General features: G+C 48.4%; 1 protein-coding gene and 1 pseudogene across 1 annotated transcript in view; one reads left to right on the top strand and one right to left on the bottom strand.

Moving 5' to 3' along the window:
• LOC144126083 (uncharacterized) overlaps positions 1-24,911 on the bottom strand; it is a 64,688-nt gene that overhangs the window by 18,654 nt on the left and 21,123 nt on the right. The gene's annotated exons all lie outside the window — the stretch shown is intronic.
• LOC144116512 (uncharacterized) lies at positions 19,724-20,359 on the top strand (annotated as a pseudogene).

Raw genomic sequence — 24,911 nt, forward strand, 5'->3', positions numbered from 1 at the left:
AAGGCGGCAGAAAATGATGTGAGAACCAAGATCTAGTGAGAACTTGCGATGTTCCCAAACGAATTCTTTCTCCCTGTGCATTCCTTGATAGAAGTGTCCGTTTCTGCCGCAGGGGGTGCACGCACGCGATGCAGGCGGCGTAGCTCTGTGAGAAAGGGAAATAGTTACGCGCCTTTTCGCGATCTGCCGACGCTAGCAGCGCAAGGAATTCAGTCCGTACTTAGCTGCGCCGTTTTGAACCAAGTTAGTTTCATTGACTGCTGTGGTGCCGCAGGCAAGCTGTGTGCAACGTGTCAAGCATGACAGCCTTCAAGTGCACTTTCGTCTAGGATGAGACGAATGCGAAACATTGCGAGTTTGCAGCCTGGATTAGGCCTGTCGAAAGTAACCCGAACGCAGCGTACTGCGCGCTGTGCAGAAAGCAGTTTTCGCTCAGCAACATGGGAAGAAGAGCGGTTACAAATCGCGCTGAAAGTAAGAAGCACCGACTGGCCATTGTGACGTTCCTTGTGTGTGCTACGAGGGTCCGCGTTCGACTGCGCGGCGTAGACGGAGCCCCAGTGGCGGCAAAAGCACTCAAGGGAAAACAATTCAGCTGGAAGAGAGGAGATCGGCGACAGCCGGTCTCGTTTTGGAAGCAGCCATCACACATGTTTCTACTGTATATGGCTGCAAGCAACTTGAGTGGGATTGCTTTCGGGCCTGCCGCCATGGACCGCACGGAAAAGACCCAGGTGACAGCTGCGTCCAATTACCGAGCCATACTCGTTGAGAGTGAACGACCAAAACGAAGGGGTTTAAGCACAACCGGACCCCCTTTCCATAGTGTCGGCACGTGTCGAACGCCACCGCCGCGGGGTGACAGGCGTTATCTTCCCCAATTGCCGTGACCGTGCCGGGGACAAAGGGGCCTCGTTTCGGAGGGCCTGGCCCCGTGACAAGACGGCGGGCATCATCACCAACCCTCCCGAGCACATCCCAGGACAAGGGACCACTTTCCCGGCCTTTTAGTGACCTCGCGATCCGGCCTTGAGTGGCGAGTGTCATTCGATGGAGAACGGAGGTCGGTGACCCGCGGGAACCGTCAGCGGGCCAGAGACCGTCTACCACAGCCGACGCTACCTCGACGACAACCTTCTTTCCCTCGGACTCAACACGTGACGGGGGCGAGACCATAAGTGCGGTGGTGTGTTTGTGCGCCCAAGGGAAAGCCCTAGGCCCCTCCCACACCGGCGTGGGCGTCCTCACCCTAGGGAATGTGGGGATAAGAGGATATAAAAATCGACAACGAGTACGGAAGAAAAAACGCTCAGGACGACATCGTTCGCCAAGGGGGCCTTCAGCGCCGAAGCCCGACGGCGTGCAGCTTCTGCCAGCAACCGTTCGAGCTCAACTCCGGAGCCCCTCCATCGTCCCCATGAAGTCGTCGGCACGTAAGCTCGGACACCCCAGCCTCTGATGTATAATCATAATCATGTATAATTATTAAATATATCTGTTTGTTTAAACTGAGCCATACGGTGTCTCTTTGCCTCTCCGTCCCGTGTGGACCTGCGCATTATGGGGGGTCCTCACACTGGTGTCAGAAGTGGGGTCTCAAAAGCAAATGTCCTCTGAATGCTGCGACATTCATGATTTCAAAATTGTAATCAAAAGGGAATCACGGGACTGATTGTGGGGCTTTTACTCCCATTTGAGAGGCTTGAGGCACCGGAGGGCTGGAGCGAAAACAAAATGTCTGTATCTGAGGGAGCTCCCGCTCCACAGCCGTCGCTCGGAGCAAGCATGCTGGCATTAGGAAGCGTCATTCCGACGTTTACGGGAGATAAGACAGGGGTACCAATCTGCGATTTCTTTTCCATGCTAGAAGAGATTGGGAAAATGGGGGGATGGTCCGATGCTCACATGCTGGGAATGGCGAGGTGTGAGATGGCAGGAGCTGCTCATGATTTTGCATAGCGAGACGAAAAAGAAATCCACAAAATCATTTGCGGAATTTAAGAAGCTCGCGTTTGAGCATTTCGACACTGAACCACGTCAGGTGCGGGTACAGAGGTTCCGTGACGCCGGACAGATGGTAGGGGAGGACGTGCGAACGTTTGCGTCCCGGCTTCAGCGCCTAGCACGCGATACGTTAAGGAGAGAGGAGGAAGGAGACCAGCTAAAGAAGAAATACGCGGAGCATTTACTTAAAGAGGAAATGACCGCTTTGTTCGTGGCTGGTCTGCAAGACCCCGTGCTCCGGTTCGTGCTCTCGCGCAAGCCGAGCAATTTCGACCAAGCCGTGGCGGCCGCATTGGATGAGGAACGAAATGAGGCGTTAACGACAGCCGCAGCGAGAGTACGCGTCATAGAGAGAGCGGTGCTCAACCCTGAGGTTGCTCTCTGGACAGAGCGGTTAGATCGCTTAGAACAGCTGCTATCGCAGGTTATCGAGGGCAAAGAACATCCGTTGCTTTTGCTAGCCGACAGCTGAGCCCCACAGAGCAAAAGTACGGAGCTACGGAAAGGGAGTGCCTCGCCGTTGTCTGTGCAGTAAAGCACTTCAGATGCTACCTTTACGGCCGCAAATTCAACCTAGTCACAGACTGCCATCCTCTGAAATGGGTGATGAGTGTCAGGGACTTTAGCTCGCGACTCGCTAGATGGAATCTACACATGCAGGAATACTGCTTTGAAGTGGAGCACAAGTCAGGAAAGACACATCTGAATGCTGATGCACTCAGCCGCACAGCTGCCGTGGCAGCTATAGATGAGTTTGTCCCCGTAGTCGACCCCGCCGAATTACGCACAGAGCAGTGCAAAGATCCTGACCTGAAGCAAATAATCGAAAGCTTAGAGGGCGCACCGTCTCACCCCGAACAGCTAGGTTATTTCATTGGCAAAGACGGCACCCTGTGTAGGCGCACGAGGCCAACCAGGAAAGGGAGACCAGAGAAAACCGCTTGGGACAGAGTCGTCATACCTCGGTCGTGGACAGAAAGGGTTCTTCGCGCGTTTCACGATGCGCCATGCGCCGGTCATTTTGGCGTAGCGAAGACACGCAGGCGTGTGGAGCGTTTGTACTTTTGGAATGGCATGCGACAGGATGTTAGAGACTACTGTGAGAAGTGTCATTCCTGTCTCGAAAGAAAAACACCCAAGGGACGAAGGCCAGCTCCAATTCAGCCGTTCCCTGAGGTTTCGGCTCCCTTCGAGCGGACAGGTATGGACATAATGGGCCCATTGCCAATCGCCAGTTATGACAGCTGAGGCATATGGTGTTGTTCAGTGGTGTTGAGTGCAGCGAAAAGTGTTTGTCGGACGCACTGTGCGAGGCGATTCAGAAAGCGAAGGGGAGCTGCATGGACTCAAATGTTCGGAGAACATTCTTCTGGAGGGTGAGCGAGTGTGACGTTCCTTGTGTGTGCTACGAGGGTCAGCGTTCGACGGCGCGGCGTAGACGGAGCCACAGTGGCGGCAAAAGCACTCAAGGGAAAACAATTCAGCTGGAAGAGAGGAGATCGGCGACAGCCGGTCTCGTTTTGGAAGCAGCCATCACACATGTTTCTACTGTATATGGCTGCAAGCAACTTGAGTGGGATTGCTTTCGGGCCTGCCGCCATGGACCGCACGGAAAAGACCCAGGTGACAGCTGCGTCCAAATACCGAGTCATACTCGTTGAGAGTGAACGACCAAAACGAAGGGGTTTAAGCACAACCGGACCCCCTTTCCATAGTGTCGGCACGTGTCGAACGCCACCGCCGCGGGGTGACGGGCGTTATCTTCCCCAATTGCCGTGACCGTGCCGGGGACAAAGGGGCCTCGTTTCGGAGGGCCTGGCCCCGTAACAAGACGGCGGGCATCATCACCAACCCTCCCGAGCACATCCCAGGACAAGGGACCACTTTCCCGGCCTTTTAGTGACCTCGCGTTCCGGCCTTGAGTGGCGAGTGTCATTTGATGGAGAACGGAGGTCGGTGACCCGCGGGAACCGTCAGCGGGCCAGAGACCGTCTACCACAGCCGACGCTACCTCGACGACAACCTTCTTTCCCTCGGACTCAACACGTGACGGGGGCGAGACCATAAGTGCGGTGGTGTGTTTGTGCGCCCAAGTGAAAGCCCTAGGCCCCTCCCACTCCGGCGTGGGCATCCTCACCCTAGGGAATGTGGGGATAAGATGATATAAAAATCGACAACGAGTACGGAAGAAAAAACGCTCAGGACGACATCGTTCGCCAAGGGGGCCTTCAGCGCCGAAGCCCGACGACGTGCAGCTTCTGCCAGCAACCATTCGAGCACAACTCCGGAGCCCCTCCATCGTCCCCATGAAGTCGTCGGCACGTAAGCTCGGACACCCCAGCCTCTGATGTATATCATAATAATGTATAATTATTGAATATATCTGTTTAAACTGAGCCATACGGTGTCTCTTTGCCTCTCCATCCCGTGCGGACCTGCGCATTATGGGGGGGTCGTCACACCATTACCGGAACCGGGACACCCTCTGTAGCCTCATTTTTGACACCGCCGGCCAACCTTTGTGTGTGTGTGTGTGTGTGTGTGTGTGTGTGCGTGTGTGTGTGTGTGTGCGCGCGTGCGTGCGTGCGTGTGTGTGTGTGCGCGCGCGCGTGCGTGCGTGCGTGCGTGCGTGCGTGTGTGTGTGTGTGTGTGTGTGTGTGTGTGTGTGTGTGTGTGTGTGTGTGTGTGTGTGTGTGTGTGTGTGTGTGTGTGTGTGTGTGTGTGTGTGTGTGTGTGTGTGTGTGTGTGTGTGTGTGTGTGTGTGTGTGTGTGTGTGTGTGTGTGTGTTGGACTGACAACAAGGTTTTGAGTCATTGCTTGGCTATAAGATGCATTGAAGGCTTGCCCGTGCATCCAGTATGTGATCTGGGTGCATGGGCATCAGGTTTTAATGAAACCGTGCGTGTTATCAAGCCGCGACACTAAGCTCATACCAGATAAATTTCAGACACTTTCAGTGCATGATAATACCTGTTTTTATATGTCACTGATAAGGAGAGGTTCATCAACGTGCACAAATGCATTCTGGCAAAGCGAGCATGGAGATTTTTTTTTTGCATACAAGCCTACCGAAGACGGTAGGGTTTCGTGAGATGTACCCGTCGTCTGCCATTCTAGTGTTGCCATACTACAGTGTTGCAATACTACAAAATTTCCAGCGTTGCCAGGTCATAGTGTTGCCAGACCATAGGGTAAAGCCCAGTGTGGCCAGACTGCATCATTGCCGCCCCGCCCCCCTTAAATTCTTGTCTCGCTCTCGCGCCATCGCGCCGGAACCGCTAAGCTCGTTAGAGCAGCGCTGCTTGGAGCGGTCGTCGCCTGTTGGCCAAGCGAGAGAGCACGTCCGTGGCGGTTGTCTAATTGTTTTCTTCTGAGGAAAGGAAATCGCGCAACTGGCGTAATCTGCCTGTGCACGACCCTAGCCAGCGTGTTACGGCTTGACAGTGCCGTACTATACCTGAAATAAACTCGATATGCGCGCATTCACGCATCTCAGTTGGCGTGTGACGTCACGCGCGGACGGGTACGCCTGGCGTAATCTGCGTATGCATGGCCTTAGCGAGCGTTTTACGGCTTGACAGTGCCGTACTATACCTTAAATAAACTCGATATGCGCGCATTCACGCATCTCAGTTGGCGTGTGACGTCACGCACGGACGGGTACGCCTGGCGTAATCTGCCTATGCATGGCCTTAGCGAGCGGGTTACGGCTTGACAGTGCCGTACTATACCTGAAATAAACTCGATATGCGCGCATTCACGCAAAATTGACACTTTTACTCGACTAGGAAGTGTTAAACTGAATTACTGGTGAGAACAAATAAATCGCAGGCTATGCTTAGCAGGGGTATAGCCAGGGGGGGGGGGGGTCATATGGGGCTTCAGCCCCCCCCCCCTGGCCAAGACACAGAAGACAAGACACAGGGGACAAGACACAGAAGAGAAGCAAACAGGACGAGCTCGTCTTGTTTGCTTCTCTCCTGTGTCTTGTCCCCTGCTCAGTTTTATGTTTTGTAATCATGTCTGCCACGGTTTTTAAGACATACGAATACATTCTTTTATTTTAAAAAAATACATATTTCACTTCTCTAGAGAGTGCGTATACACAATCGAATACACAATGGCATTGTCAATGGCAATGGCAATGCAGTTATAATTGTTGCGGCTGATCATTCCACAAATTCTATGAGGAAGCCGCGCTGCAAAATGAGCCCCTCCCGAACAAAATTTCTGGCTACGCCACTGGTGCTTGGTGAGCACTCGAGAAAAGTGCGAAATTCGGACGTCTTCAGAAGCAGCGTTGGACAAATAGGTACATATGCGTGCATCCCATTATTTCATAGTGACTCTGCAGTGGCTAGATTTTTTTTCTGGGTTAAGAAAGCTCTCTGGAGCTCATGCTGAGTTAAAATCCGCATTCAGAAGCTGTCAACTGAGTGTAGAAAGTTCTAGCGGTTCGTGGAATGTGAACACTGCGGTGGTAGGAAGTACGTGGTCACGCCCTAACAGGTTTTGCGAGCATCTGTTAGACCGTTTCGCGATTCAAAGTGCAACGCATTCTTTAAAAGCTAGTGGCAACTAGGATAATAATCTCAGAGGTCCCAAGATTCTTCTTAATTTCCATCTCTCAATGCCCACTAGTGAGCGTACAATCGGACATGAAAAATCGGACGATGTCAGGGTCCAGCCTAACAGCAGCGGTAGCCATGTTGCTCTGGGTAACTCGCACAACCGGGTCGCTTAAATACGGTGGCGTCGATTACTCTCATACCTTGAGACGGAGAGAGAGGAGGTTTCTACCAACCAAAAACCCTCATTCACAGAGCGCGTTCTCCCTCTGCTCTGCTGACTGAAGCTAGAGGTTAGCACGAGGGAAGATGAGTGAATAGCCCTCCACTGTATCCTTTTTCGAAAAAAAAGGGGGAGGGGCTGCCTCCTAATCAACCTGGAGCCCCGACCACCAGCTATCGAGATACCGCTTGTTAAAGGGACACTGAGGAGAAATTGAAGTTGGCTTGTATCGATAGAATACCAGCTCCTGATCACAAAAACGCCGCTCTTACTGAAAACAAAGCTCTTGTAAGGTAGAAAATAGCTATAGTCGGGTACAACTTTAGAAGACAGGAGAGGCCCCGCCCAGATGACCGAAGCGCAGCAGCCAATTGCCTCCGCGACTAAAGAAATAGTCCCGCTCAAAAAATTGTGATTGCTTCTAAAACGCGTATTTCTCTGTATAAATAAGATTTGTGTATCTTGATGAGTAGTTTAGTAAAACTATCATGATGCAAATGCTTCAGCAGATGCCGGATCGCGAGAGAAAAATAACTCCGTGCCTTCTACAACGCTGTGCGTCGTCTGCTACGGAGCGAGATCGACGGCACCGGGCGTGTAATTACAAAACAGTCTGGCTCAATAGCATAGGATTCATATGTACTTTTTGTGTCTTTTCACAAGCTTATTTTTTTAATGTGGGAGGCTTATTTTTCAATTGCTACTTGTTTCTTTTTTTTGCGGTTGCGAACCTACAATCTCGTGAGTTCACGCACGTTCGCGCACGGCATTCCGTACCTCTTTTCCGCCATGGAGCCCAGCGAGGTGACATCGGAACGCGAGCCTTTGTTGCCGAACGAGCCTTGTGTCGCATCGATGATCACACCACCAAGGAGCCTCGGCAAGAGCAAGGGCGGCCGCATCCTGAACAGCGATTCACGCGACATGATCTTCCACTGCTACACGTTTTGGCGTAACAGGGAGCCTGAACGCAGCGTAGAGGAGACGAGCAAGTTTGTCGCTGACATGCTCGGTGTCAGCGAAAGGACTGTGTTCAGGGTGAGGAAGCAAGTTAAAGCTTCGCATTTTTCGGGTGGCAAACTGACGACGCCGTCCCGACAGCGCCCACGCAATGCGGAGAAGAGAAGACGCAGCGCGAAGTTTGACAGCTTCACGTTGTGCGCGCTGAGGTCATGTGTGCACGATTTCTTTCGCCGCAACGAGATACCGACGGTCGAGAAGATCACTACCGAGTTCTCGGAACGTATGGAACTCCCATCACTAAGGCGGTGGACTGTGCGTCGCCTGCTTGCCGAGATCAGCTTCAAGCACGAAAAGAGAATCCGCAACTCGCTGCTTATCGACCGGGATGACATCACCGATTGGCGGAATCGCTACCTCCGTGACGTGGAGCGCTACCGAGCGGAAGGCGAAAGATCTACCTGGACGAGACATGGGTGACGGCGTGACACACTCGGTCGATCGTGTGGACAGACACCGTGGTGCAGAAGCGCGGACGCCTGTTCGCTCAAGCAAATGGCCTAACGACGGGTCTAAAACAACCTTCTGGGAAAGGTCAGCGCCTGATCGTCACGCACATCGGCAGCGAGGATGACTTCGTCGACGGCTGCTTGGATGTATTCCGAGGCCAAAAGACAGGCGACTACCACGAGGAAATGGACGGCAATCGCTTTGAGGGCTGGTTTAATGGCGTTCTGCAGAAGTTGCCAGCTGGTAGCGTCATTGTTTTAGACAATGCACCTTACCATAGCCGGCGAGAAGAGAAATTGCCAACGACGGCCTGGAAGAAGGAGAAGATACAGGAGTGGCTCTCAAGCAAGAAGATCACCTACGCTGAAAGGATGATAAAGAAGCAGCTGCTTGAGCTGGTGGCATCTGTAAAGTCACGCTTTCTGAGCTACATCGTAGACAATGCAGATGTAAGCGCTGGTTGCATTGTACTCAGGCTCCCGCCGTACCACTGCGATTTTAATCCCATTGAGCTTGTTTGGGCCAAGGTCAAAAATGGCATCGCTGCGGACAACAGAGACTTCAAGCTATCCACGGTCGACGCCATCTTGAAGGAGGAAATCAAGCACGTAGCGGCGGAAGACTGGGCGAAGAGCATTCAGCACGTGATGGACTTGGAGGCAAAGTTCAGACTTGGCACGTCTGGGAGTGAGCACATTCAACCCATCATCATCCAGCTGGGTGAAGATGACACTGAAGAAAGCGACTCCGACTGCAAGCTGTCTGGCATTGAGCCACTCGACGAAGCATAACGGCTTCTTTTAACGAAAGAACAGCCTTTATTAGGGCTACCAAAAATTTTCCCGTTGGTTCGCCACAGACAACCATCCATTCCGTGACCTCTGAAATAAATAAGCAGTTTCATTTATGGCGTATTCCTTATAATAGAAGCTCAATTCTGATAAGCCATGTCCAGCACACATTGTGCTCGATTTAAGAAGTGGCATAGAAACATGTTTAAATGCTGGTATATCTGAATTGAAACACAACTGTTAACTCTGATTATCTTTGGCGGGCTCAAAATGCTCATTCAGGCAGCCACCATCTAGTTTGACGGGCCCCATGTTGAAATAACAGTAGTCAGAGCACGCTTTATGGCTCTGTTAGCAGTATGCACTGCAAATCGCAGTCATGTCATAGGCAGTGCTGCTGCGATACCAGTAGTCAACACGAAACTGACAGCCACTGTTAGCAGCTTGTACGCCAAAGCACATTCATGTGGTTGCATTGTTTACTTTGGTTATCTGGCTCACACAAGTAATGAGAATAAGAGAATAAATATAAACCATCATTAGCTTATTGAGGCCCAAAATGCTCATTCAGGCAGCCATCGTCGAGTTTGACGGGCCCCATGTTGAAATAACAGTAGTCAGAGCACGCTTTATGGCTCTGTTAGCAGTATGCACTGGAAATCGCAGTCATGTCATAGCCAGTGCTGCTGCGATACCAGTAGTCAACACGAAACTGGCAGCCACTGTTAGCAGCTTGCACGCCAAAGCACATTCATGTGGTTGCATTGTTTATTTTGGTTATCTGGATCACACAAGTAATGAGAATAAGAGAATAAATATAAAGCATCATTAGCTTACTGAGGCCCAAAATGCTCGTTCAGGCAGCCATCGTCGAGTTTGACGGGCCCCATGTTGAAATAACAGTAGTCAGAGCACGCTTTATGGCTCTGTTAGCAGTATGCACTGGAAATCGCAGTCATGTCATAACCAGTGCTGCTGCGATACCAGTAGTCTGCACGAAACTGACAGCCACTGTTAGCAGCTTGCACGCCAAAGCACATTCATGTGGTTGCATTGTTTATTTTGGTTATCTGGATCACACAAGTAATGAGAATAAGAGAATAAATATAAAGCATCATTAGCTTATTTAGGCCCAAAATGCTCATTCAGGCAGCCACCATCTAGTTTGACGGGCCCCATGTTGAAATAACAGTATTCAAGGCACGCTTTATAGCTCTGTTAGCAGTCTGCACTGGAAATCGCAGTCATGTCATAACCAGTGCTGCTGCGATACCAGTAGTCAACACGAAACTGGCAGCCACTGTTAGCAGCTTGCACGCCAAAGCACATTCATGTGGTTGCATTGTTTATTTTGGTTATCTGGCTCACACAAGTAATGAGAATAAGAGAATTAATATAAAGCATCATTAGCTTATTGAGGCCCAAAATTCTCATTCAGGCAGCCATCGTCGAGTTTGACGGGCCCCATGTTGAAATAACAGTAGTCAGAGCACGCTTTATGGCTCTGTTAGCAGTATGCACTGGAAATCGCAGTCATGTCATAACCAGTGCTGCTGCGATACCAGTAGTCTGCACGAAACTGACAGCCACTGTTAGCAGCTTGCACGCCAAAGCACATTCATGTGGTTGCATTGTTTATTTTGGTTATCTGGATCACACAAGTAATGAGAATAAGAGAATAAATATAAAGCATCATTAGCTTACTGAGGCCCAAAATGCTCGTTCAGGCAGCCATCGTCGAGTTTGACGGGCCCCATGTTGAAATAACAGTAGTCAGAGCACGCTTTATGGCTCTGTTAGCAGTATGCACTGGAAATCGAAGTCATGTCATATCCAGTGCTGCTGCGATACCAGTAGTCAACACGAAACTGACAGCCACTGTTAGCAGCTTGCGCGCCAAAGCACATTCATGTGGTTGCATTGTTTATTTTGGTTATCTGGCTCACACAAGTAATGAGAATAAGAGAATAAATATAAATCATCATTAGCTTATTGAGGCCCAAAATGCTCATTCAGGCAGCCATCGTCGAGTTTGACGGGCCCCATGTTGAAATAAGAGTAGTCAGAGCACGCTTTATGGCTCTGTTAGCAGTATGCACTGAAAATCGCAGTCATGTCATAGCCAGTGCAGCTGCGATACCAGTAGTCAACCCGAAACTGACAGCCACTGTTAGCAGCTTGCACGCAAAAGCACATTCATGTGGTTGCATTGTTTATTTTGGTTATCTGGCTCACACAAGTAATGAGAATAAAAGAATAAATATAAAACATCACTAGCTTATTGAGGCCCAAAATGCTCATTCAGGCAGCCATCGTCGAGTTTGACGGGCCCCATGTTGAAATAAGAGTAGTCAGAGCACGCTTTATGGCTCTGTTAGCAGTATGCACTGAAAATCGCAGTCATGTCATAGCCAGTGCTGCTGCGATACCAGTAGTCTGCACGAAACTGACAGCCACTGTTAGCAGCTTGCACGCCAAAGCACATTCATGTGGTTGCATTGTTTATTTTGGTTATCTGGCTCACACAAGTAATGAGAATAAAAGAATAAATATAAAACATCACTAGCTTATTGAGGCCCAAAATGCTCATTCAGGCAGCCATCGTCGAGTTTGTCGGTCCCCATGTTGAAATAGAGCACGCTTTATGGCTCTGTTAGCAGTATGCACTGAAAAGCGCAGCCTTGTCATAGCCAATTTTTAATTTATATATCTGACTCTGGCATTAACGCGAATGCAAGCACAATTATTAACGTGAATAACTTTGCTAGCATTTTTTGTCATATTTACGTACCGGAAAAATGCTCAGCAAGGTTGAACGTGTTTTAGTGAGTCACTTTGTTCATTACAAGCCGTAGGCAAAATGACGGCCAGATTCAGACAGTGATATTGGTGAGGTGATAAATGGTGAAAGCTGAAAAAGCTCTCACAGCACTGCTTTGCTGGACTCCATTCACTAGAAAACTGCATTTGTAATGATGAAAGCGTCAAGACAGGAAATGATAATCCACTGCACAATGTTATGTGTACCCCCACATGTGACGGGCAGCGAAGCCATCTATTTATTAAGACTGAATGCAACAACATCGCAAGATGCTGTTGCACAATATGGCACCCTTTCATGTGCACTCCTGGCGAGCTGCCGTATGCACTGATGCATAAACAAATTAACAGGGGTAAGAGACCAAGTTATTGCGCAAGCCACGTGATGCTTTTAACATTTTGTATCGGTCAATGTTTCTGTCGTCAAAGCTGATAGAAGTTTCTTTAGTGCAAGTTGGTTAATCACGTTGCGACAACAGCACAAGAAGCAAGGTCAGAATAGTAGGAGAAAACACAGCAAGATGGCAGATTGAGGAGGCAAGGTAGACAAGAATGTAAGGATTTAATGACATCGAAGAGGCCAGCCCTGCTATTCACAGGACTTGGTGCTTTGAATGAGACGAGTTAATGAAATTGTAAAGGAAGAGGTGGATGCAGCATGCTTACAAGAACAAACACAAAAATAAAAGGACACAAATAGGAATAACAAACACATACACGCACAGAAGCACTCGCATATTCACACACATGCACACAAACGCGAGCGCGAAAACTAAGTTCTAAAATGCAAAAAAGGGGAAAATAACAAATATAAACAAACACGCAAGAAACATGCACACACATATAATGCAGACGCGAGTAGAGGTATTAGGAGTCAGTTCACAAGCAGCTGTGCCTACTTTGTCGTACTTTTATTTGATGTACATAATGACTCTGTTGCCTTCACTGTCTTGGAATTGTTTTAGTAGCAACATATCATAACAATCGAAAAGCAGCGCAAAGCTGTGTTGTGGGAAAGCAAGTCGAGCGCTGGCAGCACTACTGATGTTCGATTCTGTCACAGCAGGCATTCTACAGCTGGCGCGTGCAGTGAGTGAAGAATTCTAAGTCATACAGAGACGCGAATTCATGCCAAGCTCCCTTGTAAAGGCACCAGTGTATCGGTCATAATTTTATATTAGTACTAAGGCTGACATTAAGGAAACAAACACTGCTCCCACACGCCTGGCCGTTAATAATCCAATGACATTCGCTCAAGCAGCGCGTGTTAGTCACTGATTGTTAGCACTGGTGGAAAGTGATCAATCGACGGTGCTACACAACACTCGAACGACGCCCTGCTAGACGCTCGGCTATCTTATCATACTGCTGCCAACGATCGATCGTTTGCGCGCTGAGCTGGCAGCAACAAATCTTTGCGTTGGAGGTTGCTTCCGCAAATGTTTTCGGTTGAGGAACTCGTAGGTTGGTTTCATCCGCGCACGCTTTCTCATTTATCCTGAGAATGGTTTTGCTCCATCAGTTCGCCACGTCCGACGTGAAACGCAGGGGCACAGTACACTAACACACCCGCCGCTCACAGTAAGTACCAGACTTTGGCAAATTCTCCTCGTCGTAACTTCACTTAGGAGCAAAACAAAACACCATATAACAAACACGCACGATGTTTGTTTGCAGCGGTGTGCCGCTGCGGGATCCTGTTTCCAGACGAAGCGCAGCGCAGTCACCGATGTTCGCTGTAACCTTTTTTCGTCGCCTCACGGCTCAGAACAGACGCACGCGGCACATGTTGTGCATCGTAAGCTTGCAATAATATTTCCGACTTGACAGACGCCCACAAAAAATTAGAATTCACTCTGACGAAGGGAGACGCACACAGCTGACGCGACTCGGCCCAGTTCGAAGCGAGGGCGGCCATGTTAGGCATGTTCTCCGTCGGCGGGGTCACCGGCTGTCCTGCTCATGACGTCACCTGAAGTGCGCGCCTATTGGCGGAGGCTCGTGTGCATCCGCCTTTGAGGGGCAAATGCCGCTGCCTTCTTAAGTTGTACCCGACTATAGAACCAAAATACAGGTATCGCCACCGCAGGCCAATCTCGCAAGTACAAGCGTGTTGACGCCATAGGACAAGAGACGCCACCTTGGAGGAATTTTCCATCCCACTTGGTTTCGCGAATCTCTGAGGCCGACAAAGGTAGGTTGCGCAGATCAATATTGAAGTAAGTTTTGTTTTAAAACCAATAGTGCACTTTTATCACACAAGGAAGGCAGGCAAAAGACAACCTGAATGTTGCAAGCAAGGAAAACCGATGCTTGGCGGCGCCACAGGCGGCCAGGAGAGTTTCGATTTTTTATGGCGCTTCGCGTGTATGAGCTTTGCGTGCCCCGTGGTTTTGTTTTTGACGCCCCTCGATTTACAAGCGCCGAACAGCAGAGGAACTCCAAATGCCGCTTCAATTGCTAGTTAGCCTTTGAAGGAGCCTGTTAAGGCTTGTCAGATGATCGTCACGGTCGATGAAAAGCTATGATGGCACGATGGTCGGTGATCGTACAAGGCAGCACTTGTGTCTTCGCATGCTCGCCCGACGAAACGTTCGCGGCTGTGCCAGTCAACTTCAAACCACTTAACGGAAATCGTTTATTAGAAACGGGAGACAAAGTACAAGGCAGTTCAGAAAAAAAGCTGATGGCCTAGCTCTGTTACCCATGATATACATAGCGAAATCATGGAGATTTCTGCATCGGAAGAGTGCATTCACTAGATGCGCCTTTATGGACGGCTGTAACTTGAGCCGTGGTGGCGGAGGGGTAGCGTCACCGCCTCGAACGCCAAAAAAATTCTGCACAGGACTTTTTTTTATTCAGTTAGTGAGTGGGCGGGGGGTTTCAGTGGCTCCCATAGATGCCGCCACCGAATACGTTTGTTAGCGGTTAAGCGCAGGCTGTTAAGGCGCATTTATGCTCCGGCGAGGCGCGCGCGCGCGCGCCCTGCACGGCGAAGTCACGTCGGTCAAAGCGAGACCCTCTATACTCCAACTGCGCTTGACCGCCGACGCGTTCGGCAGCTTCGGCGCACTCTGACCACATTGGCGGGGAGATTGGAGCATGCATCTATTTCGCGCAGAGTGCGCCAGCCGCCGCCGGCCCGGCCAGACTGATTTGGCTCCGCGGCGAGGTGCGCGTTTTATTCAATAGCTGGGGCAGTTCGGCGGAGCTGTTCTTTTCGAGCTCGGCTATTTTAATCCATTCACAGTACATGTCTGAAGGTACATGCAAGATGGCGAGAGAGCCAGATCCAGTGGAGCCGTTGGATCATGCGGAAGCCGTTTAAGCGTCGTGCGCCGGCTTTGGTTTCAAGCCGCCGACTCGAGCACCCATTTGTTTTTTGTGGCAAAAAATAAATAAATAACTTGGCCCATGCAACCGTGGGAGACCTGGACGCTGCCTGCTGCGCCGTGCAACCGCTCCGTTCAAGGAATCACAATCCGTTGGCCCCAAAGCCCCGGCCAGCCTCCGATGTGCGCAACGCACCCCTCGCGACTCCCCGCACTGGGGTTATGATATTTAGTTTGCAACGGCTGCTCTTTGAGGAAGGGGAAACCACCCGCAGGCGCCTAACCTAACCGTGCTCCCTCAAAAGCATCGCACGCTCTGTGGAGCTGAGGTTTCTGAAATGCAGGCCAGAGTTTTTGCGAGAACTACGTCGTCGGGTTCGGGAACGGGATCCATCGTAACGCTGGCAAGACGCTGGTGCAAACGTAAACGAAGCGACGGTGGCGACCCCCGATAGATTCCTTCAACGTGCGGCGGCGGTAGCTTCCATTTCGGCAGCTGCTAGACCGCACCGCTAGGCGCCAGAAATCATGGAGTCTCCGTTTACGTCACGTTTCACGTCACTCTGTTCTGTGTCGTCATAAGAATTCTCTGTGTCGACATAAGAGTTCTCGAATTTGAATCGGAGCGGCGGGAAAAAATTTTTCAACTTCGAATCCAAATTTCTTTGAAATAAATGCATCTTTCTCTCCCGTACAAGCGTCAACAAAGCCATGAAATGCCGAACTATCAGATATTGCTAACAAAAAAATTGATAGGCTTCTCCTCCGTGTCCCTTTAAGAACGCTATTGGGTGGTTCAGCCGATGGCTGCAGTTCGAGCACAACCGGACCCCCCTTTCTAAAGTCTCCTCCCGTGCCGAACGCCGCCGCGGCGACAAGCTGACGATATCTTCCCCACTACGTAGGGCAACGCAAGAGCCTCGTTTCCGGTGGCTCGTCGGCGTTGGGAGCAACGCAGAAGGCTGGCGGTCACCGTCCCCCAGCCATCGAAACAATCTCTAAGGACAAAGTACCCCTTACGGATTCTCTTTCCGACCTTGCGTTCTGGCCTTTCGCGTCGGTGGCCAGACCGGTTGGGAGACGCGCGCCGGCCCGCGCCGCTCACATGTGACGTCCCCAAACAGTGAGCCGGCAAGAGCAGCCGGCACCCCTGTCAGGCATACAAATAAGCAGAATAAAATGCAGACAGGGCAGCAGACTTGTGTCATCTGGAACCTCTTCGGCACGAAGAGTCAAGGCGGAATCAGCGGCGCAGTGAGCTTAACTAGACGCACGTGCACTGTGCATGAATACACAGACACACACAAAAGAAAAAGAAGGACTTCTCGCATGCGTTTGGAATTTTTTACGAAGTCCTCATCTTGGGAACATATTCTTTTAAATCGATGTGCCTGAAAGTATGGCATGCTTGTTTTAGAGTGACGGGGATGGCAGCTTTGGAAGTGTAGGTACTGTTGACGGTCCGTCGGTTTTCTATACACACCGGTTTTAAGTGAGCCTTCGTTTACCGAAATCTCAACATCTAGGAAGTTAATTGTAGTGTGGGAGTACGTGTAAGTGAAATATATGTTGGGGTGGACGAGGTTGAAGTGTTGAATAAAACGTATGAGTTCTTGCTCTTTGTCAGTTCAAATTAAACAGGTGTCATCCAAGTAGCGTTTGTATAAGGTGGGCTTAATGGGGCAACCTCGCAAAAATTTACATTCGATACTATGCATGAAGATGTTGGCGTAGGTGGGGGCCATCCTTGTACCCATGGCTGTGCCGTTAATTGTAAATAATGTTGATTGCTGAATTCAAAGTTGTCATATTCGAGTACGATTTTCGCCAGTATTTCTAAAATACGTGAAGCAGGGGATTCCTCCTTTCTGTTTTGTTCATATGCTTCGATCAGAGATTTGATGCCATCGGGATGAGGAATGTTTGTGTAGAGAGAGACTACATCTAGTGTGGCCAGGAAGGCTCCTTCCGGTAGATTGAGACCTGCTATTTCGCGAAGGAAATAGTTTGTGTCACGTATGTAGGATGGGTTTGTTGTGGAATATGTGTGATTAGTGTGTCAATGGAACTGGTAATTGCTTCGGTAATCGTGCCGATGCCGGATACTGTAGGGCGGCCAGGATTATTCTTTTCGTGCATTTTCGGTAGCATCTAGTGTCGGCCTGGCGACGGGTGTGGTGCGGTGAGGGCTTTAGATAACCGTAGGGATATGTCCCCATTCTTCGCAATTTCGCATGCGAGAAATCCTCATTAAGCAACGATACCCCCCCCCCCTCCCGCCATTATCGACGATGCCATTCAAAGACCATCTAAACTCAACCGAGAGCAAATACTGGAGGGACGCCGGGACAGCGAGGAAAAAGAATACCGGGCAAATCTCGTATTTACCTTCACCAGTGACCCGCCTAACATAAACACAATACTCAAAAAACATTTCAACATTCTCGAACAAAGCGAGGGCCTCGCTAAAATTTTCACTGCACCCCCTCACGAGTCTACAGACCAAAAAACATTCGAACCATTCTAGTACACTCAAAAATAAATAACCAGCTGGGGTTGGGGTGCCGACCCTGTGGAAAAAGTAGATGCCAGTTCTGCAAACACATACAAATATCAAGTTGTGCAGTAAGCACAGCTTCAGGCTTCAAATGGAAAATTAATGGCAACTTTGATTGTGATTCCTGCAACGTAATATACCTCCTAGAATGCAGTGTGTGCAGTATGCAGTACATTGGACAGACCGTCAACCCTCTACGAATTCGATTTAATAACCACCACGCGTATATGCTATCCCTACCCACCTCCTCTTGTCAAAACACATTAATGAGAAAAACCGCCCATTTGACGCAATAGAGTTAACAGTCCTACAGGGTGGGTTCAACAACACCCGGGAAAGAGAACAACGCGAGTCGTACTTTATTTACAAATTTGAAACAATTGCTCACGGCATTAATGAAAGTCCGGGTGTATTGACCTCCTCCCGCCCCTTGCAGAGCCAGTGCTCACCTTACGAGTGCCGGCTTGACATACCTCGGTCGTTTTTCGCCAGCGGGATCTTTTTCAAGCTACGCCCGTCCGCTTACCCCACCCCTATCTTCCCAGTTCGACCACCTTGCAGAGCGTGGTGCAATTGGACACTCGCCTAAACTCTCCCGCCATTCACATTTACCGCCCACAAGATACTTTCCCAAACTCGGATGTGTTGCCGTCTTTCCTTTTTTTTTCCTTTTGTGTGTGTGTGTGTGTTTTCATGCACAGTGCACATGTGGCTAGTTGAGCTCACTGCGCCGCTGATTCCGCCTTGACTCTGGGTGCCGAAGAGGCTCCAGATGACGGAAGTCTCCTTCCTGCCCTGCCTGCATTTTATTCTATTTGTTTACTCTTTCTGGTCGGCAGCCCGCGAGCGCGTGCATCTCGTAATTCTTATCTGTTCGGCGATTCCGCCACCCTCTGTTTCTGTGCACCTTACTCGCCCCCGTTCTGTTGTTGTCTTGAGGTGTGTTTATTCTCCCCTCCCGCTCCTCGTTTTCCTTTTTTTTTCTTTTTTCTGCCGGCTCCCCGCGGCTGCTCGGTGGGCGACAGTGCGTTTTTTTTCTCCTTTTTGTTTCTCTCTTTCTCTCCTTTTCTAGTATTTCTTTTCTTTTCAGTCCATCTTCTTTCCAGCATCCGTCTGCTTGTTGTTTTGTTCATATGTCGGACATCTGTCCCAATGCCAACTCCTTAAGAAGAGGAGGAAGATCGCTGTAACTTCAGCCTCGATCGCTCTAACTTAAGTCTGTCACATCAGCTGTGATAAAGACAGGCTCTGTCCGAAACGTCGACTCAAAATAAATCTGTCTAAATAAAGCGTTTCTCAACTTTGCGCACGCACGCACGCACGCACGCGCACGGACACACACACACACGCACACGCACGCGCACACGCACACACGCACACGCACGCGCACACACGCACACGCACACGCACGCGCACGCACACACACACACACACACACACACACACACACACACACACACACACACACACACACACACACACACACACACACACACACACACACACACACACACACACACACACACACACACACACACACACACACACACACACACACACACACACACACACACACACACACACATTGGCGGTAGTGGCAGCGACGAGCGAACAACGCCTCAAGCCACGTTCACTGTATCTTGCAGGTTAGTGGAAGCCAGACCAAATGCCTGTTTTCTAGATGTAAATTTCTACCGCCGCTGCCGCAGCCAAAGTGTGATAGCCTGTGACCATGCCTCCAAATCGGCGGTGTTGTGTGTGCTGCAAAGCGTTTACTGCGTCATATAGTACTATCGAGTGCAGTGATTGCGGTTCTGTTTATCACACTGGGAAGTGCGCAGGAGTTGCTGACGCCACGCTTAAAGCTCAGGGGGATGAGTATCGTAAGGCATGGCGCCGGTTGTGCAACGCACACAAGGTGATAGCCTCCCTGTGAAACGGACCTAAAGATCTTGATGAAAGCGATCAGTGACAAGCTGGATCAGCTGCTGCCTCTTAAGGGCGGTACTGAAGACGCATTGCAGCTGTTAAGCGAACAGTATGACGATTCGCTTTCCCGCACCGAGCGAAACGAGCGCGATGTAAAAGAGTTGAAAAGGAGGGTGGAAAAGGTCGAGGCACTAAGACGATAAAGTCGCCCTGCTAAAGAATGAACCTTGAATGGAGGAACCGCAGCCTCAACCTTGAATTCCATGGCATCCAAGAGACTAAGGACGAAAACCTTCTTTATAAGATAAATGCACTGACTGCCAAAAACGAACTTCCAGAGCTTTCGCAAAGTGACGTTGTGGCAATTCTCCGTCTGCCAGCAAAGAAAGATAAAACGCAAGGCATCATCTGTCGGTTCGCAAGGCAAGCTGAAAGGGATGCGTGGTGGCAAAACAGAAAGAAACTGCAAGAAACTCACGACAATACCTTCATACTGGAAAGCCTGACGAAAAGAACCCCTGCGCTACTGTTGTTAGAACTGGGCAAATGTAAAGAAATACAAATACGTGTGGCATAGCAATGGAAGAATCCTGGTGCGAAAGGCTGACGGGCAGAAGGCAGTACTGATTGCTAGCGCTGACGACCTAGATAAGCTCGCCTAAAAGAGGCTAAGCGGACAGGCTAAGAAAATGGCGTCCTACGTTTTGCCGTACGACTCTCGGAAACATATCGGAAAACAGTTTCTCCAATCATTCAAATGCTTTCATCTGAACGTAAGATCAATAAAAAAAATAAGAAACTAGATCTGGAACTACTTTTCGAGGATCTGAATGAGTCACTAGATTCTGTAATGATAGCCGAGACATGGGTCAAGTGACAACGACGTTTGCCGACTCGCTGGGTATGAAACTTACTATTTAAATTGCTTCGCTGGACGGGGTGGAGGGGTGTGTATTTTGGTCTTGAAAATGTTTTAATTTGAGCTGTTTGAAGAATTTTCTACACTTACCGAAGATTATGAAGTTGTATGCGTTCGCGTGCAAAACGACGTGTTGGTCGTCTGCTATCGGCCACCAAATGAAAAAATGGCACTTTTTTTACTATTTAGAAACACTGTTCTCGTTCATTAATATGAGCCGTCTTAATATTATATTTGGTGGTGACGTTAATATTAATTTATTGAACGCTTCTTTGCAAACTATCCTTGCTGTCTTGTTGAACACTCATGGTGTTCGGAACACAATCGATATTCCAACGAGAGTGATAGCATGTTCATCCTCCTTGATTGGTCTGTTTCTTACGAACATTGATGCAAGCAAGTTTAATGCAGGTGTGTTAACCTCAAATCTCAGCGATCATTTACCTTTATTCTTATGTGCCAAAGGTCAGTTAAAAAACAAAAAATCACGGCATACATATTTTGTTGAACACATAACACAGCGAAAACTAACACTGTTTTATGATAAAATTGCCCAGACTTCGAGGGATCCAGTCTTTTTCAGCAAAAATGTAAACACTGCATATGATAACTTTCTCGATATATTAAAACCAATTTATGATCGGGGTTTTCCTCTAGTCGCAGTGAAACAGTGTAGAAAGATTCGAAAACTATGGATTAGTGCAGAGCTTTCCGCGAGAATTAGAGAAAAAATAAGTTACACCACCAGTTTATCCAGAACAAAGATTGAAAAAGTACTGCTAGAGTTTAAAGCCTATCCTAATCGCTTAGAAAAAGGTATAAAAAAAGCGAGACGTGAATGTCTAGACAGTATATTTTTCCCTACAGCAAGTCGGATGGACATAATTTGGCGTAGGCTGAACTCGATGCTAAGCAATAAAATCGCCCCCGATAAAGTCTGTAAAATAAAAGTAAATGACACAGAGCTCACCGAAAACCTCTTGCAGATGCTTTCAATAATTATTTTAGAAACATCAACAGAAACGTGGCTTTCAACGAGCTTCCGAATTTTCCGCGCAATTCAAGTTCGATGGTTCTGACTCCAGTCACTGAAACAGAGATTACAAACATAATTTTAAACCTAAGAAATTGTGCTGCGAAAGACGTGGAGGGTTTTCAAATAAAGCCAATAAAATTCGTTGCCCACCTTTTTGTTCCATGTCTAGTGCATATTGCCGCGAATATTTGCAGTGTTTGTTCGTTTTTCAAATCTGCCGCCACATCGCTTTGTTTGCTACGCAAGACGCGACTGGATTTATCTCGATTGATCGCAGCCAGGCAGAGCTGATTCTACGTTGTTCCGGAATGTTCTACTAACTTTGCGCTCTTTATCTCGAAAGTTCGCTATCAGCTTTAAATTGAGCACGGCCGACAGCGGCCGGCACTCTGTTCGACGACCGCCGAGCACGCTTGTCGCTTCGCCGCCGCCGATTGATTCAGTCCATTTTGGGTGCAAGTCAGCCCAATAAACAGTTTTCTTTTAGAAGACCCCTTCGTCCGTCTTCATCGCTGCTTCGACTGCCGTCACCACTACGTGACAATATATTTAATCTATGTTTTGAGCAGACCATATTTCCGCATAGAATGCAGGTTGCTCGAGTAAGCGTAGGGTACAAAAAAGGTAACAAGAATGATATGGGAAATTACCGTCCCATATCAATATTTCCGACCTTTTCCAAAGCTTTAGAAAAGGCCATTTTAAAACTAATGACAACTTTTGAAGGAAAACATAAGCTGCCAGCCAACTCCCAGTTCGGTTTTCGCAAAGGATTCAGCACAGAGCCTTAACTTGTGACCCTAAAGGAACACATCTTAAGCAGGCTGGAAGAAGGAAAGCTAGTTTTGTGCTTGTATCTCGACTTCTGTAAAGCTTTGGACACTATCAATCATGCAGTGCTGATAAGGAAGCTGGAACATTATGGCTTTCGCGGAAAAGCCAGTGCCCTTATCGATTCCTACCTAAAACATCATACCCAAATAGAAGCCATAGATGATTCTTTATCCGAACCACTTCATGTTTTCTACGGCGTGCCACAAGGGAGTATTCTGGGCCCCTTTCTTTTTAACTTGTATGCGTATGATGTGTACAGCATAGCTCCATCTGCTGTATTTGTAAACTGTGCAGATGACACAAGTATATTTTTTACAGGAGAATCAAGCGATCAGAGCCAATGTAGCCCTAATGAAGCTTGATGATTGGACACAAAAAAATAGCCTGAGGATAAACGCTGATAAAACAAAAGCGGTTCTGTTTCATAGTAGAAACAAAAACATCGCTACACAAATTGAAATTTTACTACGCTCAACTGTCATAGAGATTGTGCCTAGCTTTAAGACTTTGGGCGTCATTTTTCAAGACACAATGTCATGGGATTACCACGTCGATTCCATTAAAAAAAGTTGTCACAAATAGTTGGCATAGTTTCTCGAAATCGTCAAGTATTCCCCCGCCACATCTTGATGTTAATTTACAATAGCTTTTTCTCCTCTAGACAACTATTGTCATCTAGTATGGGCTTCAACTACTAAATCCAACATTGAAAGGCTGCTCATTTTGCAAAAAAAAAGTTTTTAAGAGCTGTAGAAAATGTTCCAGTGCACTCCCATACGCGCGCGTTATTCGCAAAGTACAACATTATTCCCGCCACAAACTATTATGAATACCGGCTTTGCAAACTCTTCAAACAAGATGCTAAATATAATAATGGTTTTATTCAGGAAATAGTTAGGCTACAAAGAAATCTAGAGTCTTACAATACACGCCATTTCGAACCATGGAAGGCTAAAACAAGCAGAACAACATACGGCCTTCAAATGTTGCAGAACAAACTGCCAAGGATACTGAACAGTTTAGAAGCTCGAAATATACAAATTGGAAAAATTACGTTCAAGACATTGCGAGAGTTTTTCAAATTTTAGTACACATATTTGTTTTTTTTGCATGAGAAATGCAGTCTGTATCGCACTCTTAAGTTATCATGTATGCACCTCGTATTATTCCATGCGCTGTACCCTCGATTTTTTCGCTATGACTTAGATGCTGTTTATCTCCACTGAGTACTGCCAATGGAGGGGGCCGGCGGCTCTGTCAAGCTGGTTTCTGGCAGCTTTTTCTGCAGGCCTCCTACATCATGTACAGTGATGTAAATAAAATTTTATTCTGTTCTATTCTATTCGATATATATATATATATATATATATATATATATATATATATATATATATATATATATATATATATATATATATATATATATATATATATATATATATATATATATATATATATATATATATATATATATATATATATATATGTGTGACATTCCGTGTGTGCTACGAGGATCCACGTTCGACGGCGCGGCGTAGACGGAGACCCGTGACAGCGTCATCATCAATTACCCAGCCATGCTCTTTGAGTGACGACCAGAACAACCGGACCCGCCGCCGCCGCCGCGGTGAAACAGGCTTTATCCTTTCCAATTTCCGGGCACATTCCAGGACAAGGGAGCTGTCAGCGGGCCAGAGCGCGCCGTACCACAGCCGACGCTATGCGCTACCGCGAAGACGACATTCTTTCCCTCCCCCCCCCCCCCTTTGTCGTGGGCTATCGCCGGGAAGGCACCCACAGCTTCCCAGAAGGGCCGCGACGGACACCTGTCATGGCGGACAGGCAGTACTCGCCAAGAATGTGGAAAGACAGGCGCTAGTGAATTAGCTCCGAAGAGAGAGCCTGTGTATACTCTCACTTGAGAGAGAGTGGTGGCGTTTTTGTTGTTTATTTAGTTTGTATTGTTAACAGACTCTGGGTTCGAGGCTAAGCCCAACCCAAGGGGTGGTCCCCATCTCGCATGTTATTTTGGATTGGAGAATTGATGCTTTGGGCGGGCCACTGGAAATGACCGCCCTTAGTCCTTTGTTAATCAAGTGCTTAAAAGCACATGTAAACGGATGCAGTCGAGTCTGAGCTGGGGCTCCATGCTTAGCATGTAATGTGATGCTACTTAGGCACTAACCTGCCCGGTCGATGAGTAAAGTAGTGCAAAGTTTGTTCTTTTGTAAATTCAGTTCTGCTTTTTCCAGTTTAACTCTCTGTATATGTATGTTGTAAAATTATGCTCTGCTGTCATCATCTACAAGCTCGCCTCCTGTTCATCTTCCAAGCCGAACGACACTAGAGGAAGGATTTGTGAACCATCCTCGAAGAAACGGACGACTATTGAAATTCTACTGCAAGAACGCTCAGGACGACATCG

Source organism: Amblyomma americanum, chromosome 1, assembly GCF_052857255.1.
Source record: "Amblyomma americanum isolate KBUSLIRL-KWMA chromosome 1, ASM5285725v1, whole genome shotgun sequence".
NCBI lineage: Eukaryota > Metazoa > Arthropoda > Arachnida > Ixodida > Ixodidae > Amblyomma > Amblyomma americanum.